Raw genomic sequence first — 12,944 nt, 5'->3', positions numbered from 1 at the left:
AGTCAAAATGGATTCACCAAAGGCAAGTCATGCCTGACCAACCTGATTGCCATCTATGATGAGATAACTGGCTCTGTGGATATGGGGAAAGCAATGGATGTGATATATCTTGACTTTAGCAAAGCTTTTGATACAGTCTCCCACAATATTCTTCCCAGCAAGTTAAAGAAGTATGGATTGGATAAATGGACTGTAAGGTGGACAGAAGTCTGGCTAGATTTTCGGGCTCAATGGGTAGTGATCAACGGTTCAATGTCTAGTTGGCAGCAGGTATCAAGCGGAGTACCCCAGGGGTTAGCTCTGGGGACAGTTTTGTTCAACATCTTTGTTAATGATCTGGATGATGGGATGGATTGCACCCTCAGCAAATTCACAGATGACACTAAGCTGTGGGGAGAGGTCGATACGCAGGAGGGTACGGATAGGATACAGAGGGACCTAAACAAATTGGAGGATTGGGCCAAAAGAAATCTGATGAGGTTCAACAAGGACAAGTACATAGTCCTGCACTCAGGAAGGAAGAATCCCATGCACCGCTACAGGCTGGGACTGACTGGCTAAGCAGTAGTTCTGCAGAAAAGGATCTGGGGATAACAGTGGATGAGAAGCTGGATATGAGTCAGTAGTGTGCCATTGTTGCCAAGAAGGCTAATGGCATATTGGGCTGCCTTAGTAGGAGTGTTACCAGCAGATCAAGGGAAGTGATTATTCTTGGCACTGGTGAGGCCACATCTGGAGTATTGCATCCAGGTTTGGGCCCCCCACTACAGAGAGGATGAGGACAGATTGGAGAGAGTCCAGTGGAAGATAACAAAAATGTGAGCTGTAGCTCACGAAAGCTCATGCTCAAATAAAATTGGTTAGTCTCTAAGGTGCCACAAGTACTCCTTTTCTTTTTGCGAATACAGACTAACACGGCTGTTACTCTGAAACCTGTCATTAGGGGACTGGGGCACATGACTTACAAGGAGAGGCTGAGGGAACTGGGCCTGTTTAGTCTGCAGAAGAGTGAGGGGGGATTTGATAGCAGACTTCAATTGCCTTAAGGGGGGATTCCAAAGAGGGTGGAGCTCGGCTGTTCTCCATGGTGGCAAATAACAGAACAAGGAACAATGGTCTCAAGTTGCAGCAGGAGAGGTCTAGGTTGGATATTAGGAAAGACTATTTCACTAAGAGGGTGGTGAAGCACTGAAATGCGTTACCTAGGTAGGTCATGGAATCTCCATCCTTAGAGGTTTTTAAGGCCCGACTTGACAGAGCCCTGGCTGGGATGATTTAGTTGGTGTTGGTCCTGCCTTGAGCAGGGGGTTGGACCAAATGACCTCCTGAGGTCTCTTCCAACTGTAATATTCTATGATTCTGCTTAACCTTTAGTCATATTTCCATTGATTTATTTTCTTACAACATATCTGATCTTGATTATATGTCACAATAATAATGAAATAAATAATAAAATAATAATATTTAATAATAAATTAATAAAACTTCGCCAGTGTCTAGAAGCAGCAGGTCTGAACATTGCAAAGCTGACAAATTCTACTTATTTAAAATTAGAGTAATTTTCACTTGCAGATAATACAGAAGGATTCTACTTCAAACCTGGGGAAAAAATAGAATTCAAAACATGTCTATTTCTGAAGCTTAAGCACAGTCATTTTGTCTAATCATGCCTTATGTGTTCATTCTGTTTGACATAGTGAATTTTCCACTGAGCAAGAAAAAAATGACAAAGGTGCAAAATGTTTAAGAGCTGGGATTCTCGAGGCTGTCATTCATGCTATGTCTTTTCAAATCTCATCCATTCAGAAGCTCCCATGTTATTGGAAACCCGGGGGAGTGGAAATTTTCTTCTTTAAAATTTAATGATACCATCCAGCAGACTTAGTACACTGTTTCTGACAAGGATTACAGAATTGCTGTCCCCCTAAATATTTTTTTTTAGTGTTCCTTGCATTTATTTTTCATAAAGTGCTTCTACCATTTTAATGTGAATGATGTTAGCCTGGGTTTTTGTTTCATGCAGGAAGCTTGCTGCTGTTTCTGATTTATATTGATTTTAAAGTAAACTGTGGTTTGGATGAAGCCTGACTACTGTCAATTGTATCATATAATTAGATTAATGCACAGCACATTACAGCTGAGCAAATGCAGGCCTGGTTGGGTTTGAAAAGACTGAAAGGAAAGGAAGCATGTAGAGTTGCACATCCAGTTTATTATTATTATTAATGATTATTGTTTGTTTCATTTGTTTGCTAAGCGTGGGTGCTGTCAATGCCACAAAGAGCATTTAATTGAGTATTTGGGGGGAGAAGGAATGAAGGGAAACAAGAGAGGGAATATATAACTGTGGCATGATATTTTTCCCCAAAACCAAGCTTTGTGAATTCAACATCACGCATAGCAGGTAAGGAGTAAACATTCTACCTTATAATCAGCAAGATCCCTTTGCAGTCTGGGCAGAGACTTCAGACAGGAACACTCACCTGCATCTCTGCTTGCAATCAGGCAGCTAGTGTTCAGGATATCTTAATGAGCCTAATTGACAACATGCAACCCTGAGTCCCCAGAGAACAGAGAGAGAAACCAGCCATAGGAAAGCAGACAGAAGTGGAACCGCAGGTAAGAAGTAATAGTAAGATGGTATTGCTCTTTGGGTCCCCATGATAGTGGGTGTGATGGTATGCCCCAACTTTTCTTCATTGTTTACCAACAAACAGCAATAGGCATGGTATTATATCATTTATACACTTTCCACCACCTGATTGCTCCCACAGTCCTTTCTACATACTGCACTTTTTACTTATCTGGGAGTGCAGGGACTCCTAGATTTAAAGGCTGGTGAGTCTAATCACTGTTCTGTTGCTGTCTCAGTAGTTTCAATGCACTGAAAGATGAAGCTGGTTGTTCTAATATATGTACTTTGAGACTCTGAATGCTTCATATAACATCTGAACTAAAAATGTCCCTCCCCCCACCTAAATGGTGCTAGTGGAGAAAATTAAATGTATACTAAAAGAGAGAAAATGTACTCTTTCATTTTCCATCTTACTTTTGTACCTCACTCCTCTTCTGCTATCTAATAAAGAAAAAAATATGTAGTTTACTGGGTGGGATTTTCTGCAGAAGTTTCACTGATAAACTGAAAAAATATCTTGGAGTTGCACATTTGCAAGCTGATTGCTCTCCCTCTGATATAACCTCTTTGCTAGGTACACAGCTCCTGCTGCCCCTCTGGTTTTCTCAGCCTTCCAGCCTGATAGGAAGGGTTGATTCTGATGTGCTGAATCAAGGTTACTTATGTGAGGCTGGCAACCAGTGGAAGCAATTGAGGGGAAATTGCTGAAGCGAAATCAGCAAAGTATCAGTGATGCAGCATTCTATGATATTTTGCAGGTAAGGGAGTTATTAATTCCTTATACATGTGTGTTCAGTTTAATGTGTGATGTTCACAGTGAAGTTTCACCTTTATCATCTTTCACTTGGCTGTGACTGTGGTTTTTTTTGTTTTTCCCCCAGAGTTTGAAAAAGACTGCTAGGCTTCCTCTTGATGTAGTTGTATGAATACAGGCCGCGTGCAATAAAATTATTTACCTGCTGCACAGAAATACATTTAAAAACCTGTTTACTCTCCCATTAACTCATCAAGCTCAAGAATGGGCCTTGTGTAAACTAGGGGAGAATGTGTTGAACCAGCTTGTGTATATGCTATATGTATATATATAATTACTGTTCTCCTGTGTAGTATGTGACATCTACCCAGATGTAAATATTCCCTCCACTGGCTGACTCGGTGGAGCTGCTTTCTTTTGACTACCATTTAGAGGCCTGTGTATTGGTACATAGAACTGCTCCATTTTAAATTTCTCCTTATGCTATATCTGTGTCTTTATTACAACTAATAGGAAAATGGAGGGGTGGGAATGTTCTCCTGGAAAAAAATGACTTTTCATCACAAAACTGAAAATTTAACTTTTTTCTGCAGCCAAAAAATTCCTACCCAGAAAAGTTAGTTTAAAACAAAAATCTAATTATCATGTTTGAGGAAAGCAGGCACTTTCTATGAAAATATAAGTTAAAAATCTAGTTTTCATTGGGAAAATAAAGATTTTGCAGAAAACTTTTGACCCCTTCCAATACATAATACAAATATTTTAAAACCAATAACCTGTTGCAAAAAACAAAACAAAACCCTATTCCCTTTACACAGGTTTGTTCCTATAGGGTAAAACAGAGTCTATTGTGGACTCTGCACAAAGTCCTCTGCAACACTTAGTCTCTCGATAGGGCTCTGTGGAAGGATCATGATTGAATTGGGGCCTCTAGCCTCATGGGTTGAGTCTCTACACAAGCTCTCCCTGGGCCCGTATGAATGTGGCATTGGAGTGAAACCAGAGATGTCTGAGACAAATTGGCAAAGAGAGGTATAGCTGCTACTTCAACCCACAGATTGAAATCAATGTGTGGGAGGAGCTGTATGGGAGCTTAATTTTGCTTTCCCAAACACATTCCAGTTCCCCATACTACTTATGCATAAAGCCAATGTGTGAGAAGTACATTTTAACCTAGATTTTATGGTATCTTCTTAAGAGTACTGGTTGCAGTTATGATGGTGCTCTAAGAAATCCTTCAGAAAGTGCAGTACCTTATGTTTGCACCAAATCTAAAAAATGACCTGGACCTTCATAAATGAATGAACAGAGTAGGACAATGGAATGTGAGGTGTATGTATGAAGTGAAGCTCAGTATTGTGACCAAAGAATTGGAAAGATGCAAGATAGATATATGTGGAATCTCAGAGCTGTGATAGAACGGTAGCAGTCACTTTACGATGATGGATGGATATATGTACCACTCAGGTTCTGAGAAAGTGAGAGAAAAAGGGGTTGCATTTATCTTGTCCAAGGAGATATCAAAGTGTATGCTTGGATTATATCCAATCAGTGATAGAACAATTACAATTCACCTTTGAGTGAAGCTAGTCAATCTTTCAATTACATAGGTTTGTGCCTTTACAACAGTAGCTGACAACAACACGATTAAGTCCTATGAACAGTCTGAAGAGATGCTCATTAAACCACCAAGCAAAGACATCACCCTTGTTACTAGAGATCTGAATGTGAAAGTTGGAGCTATAAGCGTCATAAAGAAGTAAGGGGAAACAATGATTTGGGTTTACAAACTGAAAAAGGAAGTCATTTAGTCATTTTCTGCTGCTCTCATTGTCTGGTCATTACAAATATCATCCTCACCCAACATCCTAGATATTTATATACATGGATGTCACCTGATGGCATGGCAAACTTGATTATGTAATTATACATATATGCTGGAGATCAAGCATCCAATGGACAAATATTTTCCTGAGTGCAGACTGCAGATCAGACCATTGACTGTTAGCTTCAAACATTACAAATAAATCTTAAAAAGATAATGTTTGGCAGGTCTACTGTATCTGGACTGGTCCAAAATCTACATGACTTCTGTGAAGAAAGGGTTTGAGTCATTGTTACAGGTGAAAGATGAGAGCAACCAGACCAAACTTAGTTTTCATTTTATTCCAATCAGCCTCAAAGCCACCAAAAGCACACATTCCAAAAAATCAATGTTGGACTACAACACAGTGTTTGAGATGGTGGGGGGGGGGGGGGGGAAACAGAGTGAAAGAAAGTGGTTTGGAGACTGAAGAATGCAGGAGAGAATAGAAGAAATTCTGCAGACATTCAAAGGCAGATTAAATGAGACAAGGGTAAATATAGCAGGGCAAAATGTGAGGAACATGAGAATTATAAAGAGAAGGATAATACTAACTGTGTATGCTTATAGTGGTCAGACTTACTAAAATGTTTTCCCTGTGACTGAGCACAATAAAAGATCATGATAGCAGAGTTATTTCTGAAGACAATGATATCAAATGCAGATGGAGAGATTATTGTGCCAATCTGTATATCTCATCAGAGCCACTTTCAAAACAGGATGACAGCTAAGAGAGTTAGGAGCCGGAACCATCAATACTGAAAGAGGAAGTGGTGCATAGTATTATGAAAATGAAGTCTATGAAAGCAACAGAGGTAGATAACACACACCAGCAGAATTGCTAAAAATAATTGGCAATCACAGTATTGATCTCATGTAGAAAAATTGTAACCGTGTAAGGATGACTAAAAATTGGCCTGCTGGCGGGATAAAGGAAACGTTTCTGCCTTTACCAAAGAAAGGTGATCGTGTAGAATTATCACCCACTGATTATATGTTTCAAACCATGACAGCCCAGCTGAAGCATCTGAGGCATAAAAACAACTTCTGGGAATCTACTCTAACACTATAAATATTATCCTTACAAGAGGAGACAAAGAAAATCCTTTCTACCAGACGGTTCAAGAAATTATCTGCTGCCTCCTCCTCTTTGGCACTTCTACTTGTGGAGAAAAAGGGTGGAATTGAACTAGGGCTGGTTTAAAAGCAGTGTTGACTACTCCAATTCATTTGATACCATCTGATGTAACCATCTCTGGAGGATATAGGCAGACATGGGGATTCCAAAGCATCTCATTGAATTCTGTGGAAGTCTCTACTGTCAGTAACAGATTATGGTGCAAACAGCAGCAGGTTACAGTGAGTGGTTTTCCATTGAACAGCATGTGAGACAAGGACACATTCTGTCCCCGAGTCTCTTCAACATGTATGTAACATTTATAAGACAAGCCCTGGAAAGTTTTGAAAAAAGTAAAAGGAGCTGAGTTTTTTGCTGGTGGATACTTTTTAAATCATCCTCAGGTATGCTGAAGATCTGGTGTTCTTTGCTGCAGCTATTGATGAAATGCAACAGATGATGGAACAACAGAAGTTAAGGCCAGAAGGGACCACCATATCACTCTAGTCTGACCTCATGTAAAAACATTTAGTGAGGAATATGGACTATTCCTGAATGTGGTGAAAATGAAGTGCAAGTAGGTTGACATGATTAATAATAATAGGATGGAAGCACCTCATTCCAATGACTCACATGGGTAGAGTTTATTTTGTGGGCAAAGTCTGGAGATAAACCCCAATTGCTCCACACCTAGTTCAACCCCTGCTTATAGGCAACAGAAGAGATGGTGCGGGGAAGTTGGCTATGTTCCCTCCTGAGGAATCCAACGCTTCATTCAGGAGATTAATGTGCATGGGTCTGTCCCTATGTGCTCCTTAATCCTGTCAGCACTACTTAAATTTCCCTTAAAGCTCCCTACTAACAGTCAAGCTGTGGAAGCAGTAAATGAATTACATTTTTTGGGATCACACACATCCAACCAAGGGAGGCTACTCCAAAGAAGTAGGAAGACTAGTGATGGCTCAGTCAGCCATGGCGTCGCTTATGGAAATGTGGGAAAAACTGTGGCATCTTATGACTATACTGCAATTAAAAACCTCTGGCTGACCCACGCCAGCAGGGCTTGTGCTAAGGTCCTCTTTAATTGCACTGTAGACACTAGGATCCTGTGAGGTGGGAGGTCACAGAATTTGACCTGCAGCCCAAGCACGAATGTCTGCACTGCAATTAAACAGCCTGTTAGCCCAAGTCCCTTAAACTGAATCAGTTGGCACAGGCCAGCCATGGGTGTCTAATTAAAGTATAGAAATACACAATAAGGCTTTGATTTCACCCATAGACCCTAGATTTTCACTGAAATCTGTAGTCTTCAGCTGGTTATGTATTCCAGCAAATATTTTCGGAAGTATGGGTGGACTATGCTCTGTCTCAGTTTCTAGGTTTGTTTGTTGCTTGGAGCCATTTGCTGTGCTATTCTTTTGTTCTGTGGCAAGGCTAATTATTCCAACCGTTCAATAAGGGCTAAGAAAACACTTTTAAAATGAGACCTTGGATCTAGCAATAGTCCACCTAACTTGTGTAGTAGAAATAATATACAACAATGGTTTTTCATGCTTGATCACTAGCAACTGGTGATCTTACATGAATCTGAAGATTTCAATGTTCAGGCCAGTTTTTGAGAGAGCCACATTTTGTATGGAAAAAGCAAAACTAATATGGAGGGACAATTTTGAACCTGATATTGTATAAATGGGTTCAGCTTCACTGAAATTAAAGATAAATGCTCTAACACTAGGTCTGAATTTGTCTCAGACTTCCACTTGACCTAGTTTGCACTCTCCTACTTTTTTTCATGTTCCCTCAATATTTGGGAATAGACTGACTGAATTGACTGACTACTAAACCGAGAAGTCAGGTGGAAGGAAATGTATTGTTCACCTGTTAATGTTGTTTACAGAATATCTTGCTTCTAATGTAAAGGTTTATTATAATCTACTGATATTTTATTTGCCTCTCTAGTGTAAAAGCTTTAACTATTAATCTTTTTACCGTGAACTACTTTATTTATTATTTGTATTATGGTAGTCCCTATGGGCCGCAACTGTGATTTGGGTTCCATTGTGTTAGGCACTGTATAAATACACAATAAGAAATTGTTTCTGTCCTAAAGAGTTAACAGTCTAAATGGAAAAGACACCTAAAGGGAGAATAGTGAAGAAACAGAGACAGAGGAGAAGTGATTTGCCTAAGGTCACAGAGCAGGTAAATCACTCTTGGCAGCCAACAAATTCTCCACGTTGAGTTGTAACGCATAGAACTAGACCGATGACATAGAAGTCACCGGGCTGCACGTTGAGGTTGTCGGTGATGACAATGTCGGGATTTGTTGCGCTGGTGCTCGTGGAATTCAGCTCGCTGGTTGGATCATTAGCTTCCCCGACTGCTGTCAGGTACTGGTGGGTGGCGCGATGAGGGTGCTGATCCATTGCTGCCTATTGTCTCATCCACCACGCCAGGAAACACTCTGGCAAGAGGAATGGATATCTGTTATAGTTCCCAACCAGTCCCTCATCACTGACCCCACAATTTGCCTGCCTGGTTTTGACCTGTCCTGTCGCCAATGGTCCTTGTTGAACAGGTTCCGGACTGGGCAAGGTCTCTGTGCAGCCAACCAGTATCGCTGGGGGCCTTCAAGACAGCCCTTTGTGCAGATGATGACGCACATTGTCGATTGAATGCCTGCTGACTAGGTTCAGCGGTGGCCTAGAAGAACTGCATCACACCACTGAACATGCCATCACTTGATTAGGTGACTATGCGCATTCTAAATAAATAAATACAGAGCAGGTCAGAGTCAGAGCTGGGATGAGAGCCCAGGTCTCCTGTCTCCCTTTCCAGTGCCCTGCACAAGATCAGATTGCTGATGCAACTTGATTGCCAGACATATCTGACTGTGAAAGGTTGTTAAAGAAAATACATTAAACACAGCAGCTAGCCACTACTAGGCACTAAGAAGTAGAGCCCTGCAAATCTGTGAATATACACACATGTGGTTCTTTGCTTACCATCTTTGCAGATGGCGGATGCGGATCAACATTTTTTATCTGTACAGGGCTCTAGAAGAATAGCTCTCAACAGGAGTGTGCAGCCTTCTGGAAGGGCATGGTTTCAGGGGGTCCACCCACAGACCCGGATCTGGAGACCTGGTGAGAGGCTCAGGGCACTGGACTCTGGCACTGTGGGGCCGCAGCCCCCCTGGAGCTGGCTGGGCCACAGAAACCTGGTTAGGAATTGCTACTCTAGAAGGTGTTGGTGTGCGTGCAGATGTGGATCAATATAGAAGGTGGAGTGTGGATCAGATAAAATTTAATTACCGCAGATCTGGATTGGATGGAGATCCATATTTTTATATCCGCACAGGGCTTTTTACTCGCGCGGCTTATGGCTGTTCAATTGCAGATGTCACGAGTAAGGGTCTTCCTCATGCTAATACACATACCTTCCTGTAAAAGTATGGCAAAGTACTATACAAATACTCTAATTATTAAAAAGAAATCTTCAGCCCAACCAAGGATTACACATGCTAATATAAAACATAAAAATAAATAAATTACAAAACTCTACAGAATGAACTTTTAATCTGTTTTGTGAGGCTTATTTGGAATAGCCTAACATGGCATAACACCAGCTAATCATGTAGCTCATTCCCAAGCAAAAGAACATTCTTGAAGTTATCATGCATATTAGTTTCAGAATATTGATATCAAGATTTGTGTCATGTTTACAAAAGCAGGGAATAGTGTTGTGACATGCAAGACTTTTTATTAAGATTATGAAGTATTGGATTTTGTTTTGCTTAATCTTCAAATGCATTTTTGTCCATTTCCAATTTTTTTAACATTTAAGTGTTGAACCACAGCTCAAGCCTAAATGTTTTAAATGAAACAGGAAAATATATATCTTCAGTTCTGCTTAGAAAATGTTTGTAATTTTGCTAAATAGATAAACAAGTTGTTAACACAGCAAGCAAGGCAGATGGGGCTCTGCCTCATCATAATGAAATATAAAAACATATTTTCATTTTTTTCCTTACTTTTCATATTAGCGAGATAGCAGATGCCAGAAAGCATTACAAAAAGCTTAAGAATATATTGGGGTAGAAAAATACAAAGAGCAAGCCTCCTGCTTCTTGGAGCCATTGTAACATTACTGATAAGTTGAAACCAAAAGGGGTTGATTGTAGAGCAAATTCTATCATCTGTAAAGTGGAGGTATAAAATTGAAACTAGGTGTTCACCAGCGATTCAGACCCTGGCAAATAGAAGGGCAAATATTTGCTTGTTTGCACAGGTAAATGGTGCCATTTATGATTAGGCTCAAGTTGGAAAAACAACCACTACAGGTCTGTCTAGTTACGCCTATCTTTTAAAATGTAGCTTGTAATTCTTTGTGCACAGAAAGAGACTGTGATGGGACTGCAGTGAACTAACCTTGTGGCTGGCAAGCTTTAGTGAATAGGTGCCTTGAACATGCTAACATTCATTCAAGCCCAACAGAGAAAACATGGACACTTGATCCTCTTGGACCCATATGTATGTTTTTATATACAGAATCCAGTGGAGTTATTGACACTAAACTGAGTTGCGGGGATGGGTGGAGAGGAGTTGGTAGGTTGAAGAAAGATTGTATATCCAAAATACCATATAATTTTTAAAAACATTTTTTTCATATGTTCATGGACTTCTAGATTAAAAATAATAGGCCAGCGGAAATTTGGGGTGAAGATTTTGTAAATTAAATACAGAAATTGTCCATGTTATAAATTATTCTAACTTTTTAATTCTATATGTAAAATAAACTATCAATTTTTTTATTTCTATGCAACGTTGTCTGAAAAGGCAGACGGAGAAACTTAAACTAAAAATGGCCTACTCTGATGCTCATAATTATGCTGTTGGTTCATTTACAGTATATTACAGTAAGAAAATGGAAAAGTTTTTTCAAGGGAAACATCAGGACTTGCCTACTAGTAGCATGGTTTATTATTTGTTTGAAACACGTGTTATAGGCACAACACTGATGATAAAATACTTCCCTCTTTCTATATACTGCTACTAAAATACACATATAACAAGTATTTTCTCTCAATGTGATGACTTCTATCAATATGGAATAGCTTTACATTGCTTTTTTCAGTAACGTTCACTTGTAAGTGTTGTGGAGCAGGAAGCAGAAGACAGGAGATGAGTAATGGTTTAGGTTGATATGGGCCAAATAGACTGGCTAACAATAGGGGCATGGAAACTTTGCTCTGATGGTTCCAGCCCCTACTGCTGGGCTGAGGGTCTGTTACTGCTGTAGCAACATCCTTCTACCTAAGACCTCAAAGGGACGTCTCTGCAGCATTCAGGATCTGCAGTTAGGGAGGGGCACACTGGCAGTGGGAAAAACATGAAATTGTTCTTGCACCTGACTCCATGGAAGACTGGTGGGGAGAGACAGTAATTCATCCTGAGACATGAGCTGTTGAGGTAGGAAACCACCTGTACTACTCATCTCCTTCCCTGCCTGTGCATGCACTTCCAGAAGTATTTCTATGGGAGAAGGAGACAAAGTCCCAAATCACTGTCATGAATTTTGTGTATTGCTATTTTGTTGCTAATGAGTTAATGCAGGGAAAAGTAGATTCTTTATTAAATAATCCATGTAGATGCATGCACATATGATGAACAAAAAGAACTTTCCTTTTGTTATATTTGATACCCCCTAGCAGTAACCTATTGCTTGATCACACTGATCTTAGAATAACCTATCTGTTTTGTTTTCTGGTTTAAATTTAGCATGTCCCAAAATATTCCAACATGAAACATAACTGTAAGGGTTTTATTTCAGTTACTGCAGTATCTTAGAGCAATCTTGCCCTGCTCAGATTCATTTAGAATGTTCCTGAAAAGATAATTTTCCTAGCTAAGCACATTGAACATGGGATCCCTATCTTTGCATCCCTCCACTGGCCAACCCTTCTCTGTTGCCTCAGACGTAAGCTACTTGTCCTCCATTTCAAGGACCTATCCCTCTACTGGCTATCATTTTTCATTCACTTCTGAGATGTTGACTCCCTGCTCCAATCAGCCCATGATGTCAGTTTCCATAGCTCTCCTGTTAACTGTTCAAACAAGCACCTTCATGGTTTCTACCATGCTGCCCCACAAGCTTGTTGTTAATGTCCAAAAAGCTACCTCATTATCCTCCTCCAAATTCCTACTTAAAACGCTCTTGCCATGATGCCTGCAAACAACTTGACGATGGTTAGGTTGCTGGTGTGCCAAGACCACTGCCTATCATGCTGACCAATACTCTTTCCTTGTGTTCCCCTGTCTGTCTTCCTGCCTGTCTCCACTTATTGTCTCTTGTCTTTTATTAGATTGTGTACTCTTTGGGTAAGAACCATCTTTTTGTTCTACGTTTGTACAGCACAGTGGGTTCCTCATCCATGACTAGGACTCGTAGGAACTGTGGTAATTCAAATAGTAACAAAGGATAAACAACTTCTGCAGCACAATTTCAGTGAAATTCTAATGTGGAATAATAGTTTGTGTGTCTGAATTAGATTAACAGCTGTACAAGGAATGCT

The 12,944-nt window shown here is 40.2% G+C and overlaps 1 long non-coding RNA gene across 1 annotated transcript in view; it reads left to right on the top strand.

Moving 5' to 3' along the window:
- Positions 1-2,244: 2,244 nt before the first annotated feature.
- The window catches only part of LOC122464262, a 41,245-nt gene continuing 30,545 nt past the window's right edge, over positions 2,245-12,944 (top strand). The window contains exons 1-2 of the long non-coding RNA XR_006288208.1: positions 2,245-2,619; positions 3,210-3,393. This is a non-coding gene — a long non-coding RNA (uncharacterized LOC122464262). The remainder of the gene's footprint in view (positions 2,620-3,209; positions 3,394-12,944) is intronic.

This window comes from Chelonia mydas, chromosome 2 (assembly GCF_015237465.2).
Source record: "Chelonia mydas isolate rCheMyd1 chromosome 2, rCheMyd1.pri.v2, whole genome shotgun sequence".
Taxonomy (NCBI): Eukaryota; Metazoa; Chordata; order Testudines; family Cheloniidae; genus Chelonia; species Chelonia mydas.
Note: the sequence above shows the minus strand (reverse complement) of the source record. Positions and strands in the feature narration are given on the sequence as shown.